The sequence below is a fragment of the Amblyomma mixtum genome, chromosome 2 (assembly GCF_055824585.1).
Source record: "Amblyomma mixtum isolate Tamu chromosome 2, ASM5582458v1, whole genome shotgun sequence".
NCBI classification, from domain to species: Eukaryota; Metazoa; Arthropoda; class Arachnida; order Ixodida; family Ixodidae; genus Amblyomma; species Amblyomma mixtum.
In genome coordinates, this window is record NC_143013.1 from 206,458,195 (window position 1) to 206,461,474 (window position 3,280).

The following is a 3,280-nucleotide window of genomic DNA, read 5'->3' on the forward strand; positions in this document are numbered from 1 at the left end:
AGTTGTCTCTAGACAGTTTGACAAAGCAACGGGCCCCGCCTTTTGGCAAGAGCAAACAAAATAACATAAAATAACAATTAATTCCTTAGACACCATTCAAATTGATTACATGGCACTACAGTTGCCGATTAAAAAAAAGACACGGCAAAGACACCATACCCGAAGATATTAAAAGGCCGGCGCGGCTAGTTTCGAACCCAGCCCTGGAGGGGCGTCTGAGCGCGCGACGTGAGCAGACGTGTGTTTCGGCTCCGCCGATTTTAGGCTGGGGCCGTGACCCAAATCAACCTACCCCGGCCAACTGGCAGATATTGATCCCCAACCTCGAGCGGAACTGCATACCATGATCGTCCAGGTGGGCTCATTTTCTTCAAATTCACGGCCGATTTTTGACCGACCGCGTCGGTACCGTCGTTAAGCCTATCGACAACGCCGATGCTCGGCTGGTTGGACTCGGCCCTCCGAGTAAAAATGGAGAACTCCGCGCTTCAATTACGCGCCTACGACCCTGAGGCGATGGCGCAGACCTCAGTTCGCACCGTCGGCGACACAAATTGACAGTTTCTGCCAAAATTCGGAGTCAAGCTTCGCTTCAAGCGGCTGCACGCCGCGCCCAGGACAAAACCCAGATGGCGGCGTTCGGCGCCGCCTCGGCCGCTGCCGCCTCGGTTGGAAACGTGAAAGCTCCCGCGACACGCGATACGGGAAGCAATAGCAAGGCGTTCACGAAGTTGAAGCCGCTTCCGATGCCCAAACCCGCTCCTGAAGACGAAGTTATAGCCATAAAGCCCCGATAACGTGTTTCCCTTCACGAGGCGTTCACGGAAACCGGCTAAGGTAGCGCTATTTCGGCGTACCTGGGGCCGGAATGGGCCCGCGCCCTTTCCGTTCTTGTCTCCCGAGACCAAAACATCATCATCGTGCATACCACGGACATTGAGCAGGCCGACCGGATCATCGGGGACTTTGCAGGTATACCGAGAAGGAATCGGTCGAGCTTGAGGGTTAGCGGAGTCATGACGGCGGCAGCACGTGCTACGGAGTGATTGTGGTCCGTAACACGGACACCACGGAAACTCTTCAACAGCAAGTGTGCTGGCGCGCCTGCACCATCGGGGAAATCTGGAAATTTAGAACATCCAACAAGGCACGCAGCACCTTCGCAGGTAAGGAGAAGCCCCGTTACATGTATTTTGACAACATGGTCGTGTCTGTGCAAAATTATTACAGAACTATTCCGGCCTGCGTCCAGCGAGGGGCCGTCGGGCATCACGCGGGTGCAGGTCCGAACCTGCAGCCGAATAGGTGTGGACTCTGCGGACTCCAAGCTCCGCTAGTACAGGCGGTGCGGACCCCTCAAAACTGTGTGCCCCGGTGTTCGGTGTGCGGTGCTGCCCATGCTACCAACTCACGCGACTGTGTGGCAAAATTTCGCACACCCAAAATGGCCGCCAAAATGGGCAAGAAAAAGAAATCGGCGCCCAAGAAAAAAAGCCGCCAGCTTGGGCATCCAACCTCCAATACTGAGAAGCTGGCTCCACCTCCCGGAGGTGCTGGCAAGCGAGTGTCGACCTGGGCCGACATCGTCAAAACCGGACACCTGATGAGGGGTTCGGGCGGGGCTGCTTCTTCCTCCCCCATCTGACTCCCCTCCCAGGGGCTCGCAGCGCCGAGCAAAATCAAATTACAGCACTCAGGGCCCAAAATGAGATACTGCTAAAGAAAATTACAGAATTGGAATCTAAAATGCACGAACCACCTTCTCCTCCCTCTCCTCTCACGGCTGAGATTGAGAGTGAGATCGTGGCGCCGAAGGCGGCAACAAGCGCGGACACCGCATGCGACACCGGACACCGGACACAAGCGCGAACACTGGACACCGCGCTTACACCGCGGACACCGCGGACACCGAGGCCCGCTACAGGGCAATAGACGACCGATTCGAGACCATAGAAAAACAAATCTCCATCGGGATCAACGCCATCTCCAAATTGCCAAACACAATCACCGAAATGATTGCCCAACAAATTGGGCCTTGTTCGCGCCCCTCGTGCAGGCCAGGTGGTCCCTACAAGGACGTATCCGGACACCCTCTCAAACCTCCGAAGCGCACCCCTGAGGTAGAGGACGACGACAGCTCGCTCTCCGGTATGGAGGACGCCTCCCTCTCCGCGAGTGCTGGCTTCCTAGCAGCGTCTCTACAACCCGTCCTTAACCTAAATAACTATGGCGAGCAGCCCTAATATCAGGCGGTCCCCAAGAACCAATGCGGCCACCCCCGTCCAAATTGTCTAGTGGAACTGCCTGGGCTTCCGCTCCCGCGCAAATCGGCGGATCTTCAACTTTTCCTTTCAACCCTAGACTCGCTTCCGGTGGCGGTTGCCCTCCAGGAACCAGGGAGCGGCAAAGCCTTCCAGCGGGACCCGTCTTCTTGCGTCTGTGTTCATAAAAATTATACGGCTAATCTAGTCGAGTTGGAACTTTCCACTGAATACTCGTACGTGATGGTGGCACTGCTTCCGCTTAAGAAATGCGATGCACCACTCAAAATACTCAACACCTGCTGTTCCCCCAGACTCAAAAATATAACGGCCGCCGCGGTGGCTCAGTGGCTATGGTGCTCGGCTGCTGACCCGAAAGACGCGGGTTCGATCCCGGCCGCGGCGGCTGGAATTTCTTTGGAGGAGAAATTCTAGAGGCCCGTGTACTGTGCGATGTCAGTGCACGTTAAAGAACCCCAGGTGGTCGAAATTTCCGGAGCCCTTCACTACGGCGTCTCTCATAGCCTCAGTCGCTTTGGGACGTTAAACCCCATAAACCAAACCAATCAAAAATATAACGTTCGCAGCACTCTTTAGCTGCGTTCTAAAGGCTGCGGGCTGGGACCCCCTTGTAATTGTAGGCTATCGCAACGGCGACAATACGCTTTGGGGTTACTTGCGTGAGGAGAAGGGGGGACGCAAGCTAGCGCAACTTGCGTCCACGCTGGGCCTGACTCTCCACAGCGACTCTGCATATCCAATGCGGGTGGGAAACTCCGTGACCCGGGATACGTGTCCGGACCTTACCTTTACCGAAATTATTACGGAAGTAGAGTGGGCCAACACGGAGGAAACCTTCGGTGGTGACCACTGCCTTATCAATACCACAAGGATTAAACCATTGGCACAAGCTCGGCTCCCTGACTCGAATAAATTTCAGCAAAGTTACATCAATTCAGTCTCCATCCACGAACAACGATAACACGCGTGGACACAAGGATTGGTTACACACCTTCGTT

At 55.2% G+C, this 3,280-nt stretch overlaps 1 pseudogene; it reads left to right on the forward strand.

Moving 5' to 3' along the window:
- Window positions 1–471: 471 nt before the first annotated feature.
- Window positions 472–1,645, forward strand: LOC149362353 (uncharacterized; annotated as a pseudogene).
- Window positions 1,646–3,280: the final 1,635 nt, after the last annotated feature.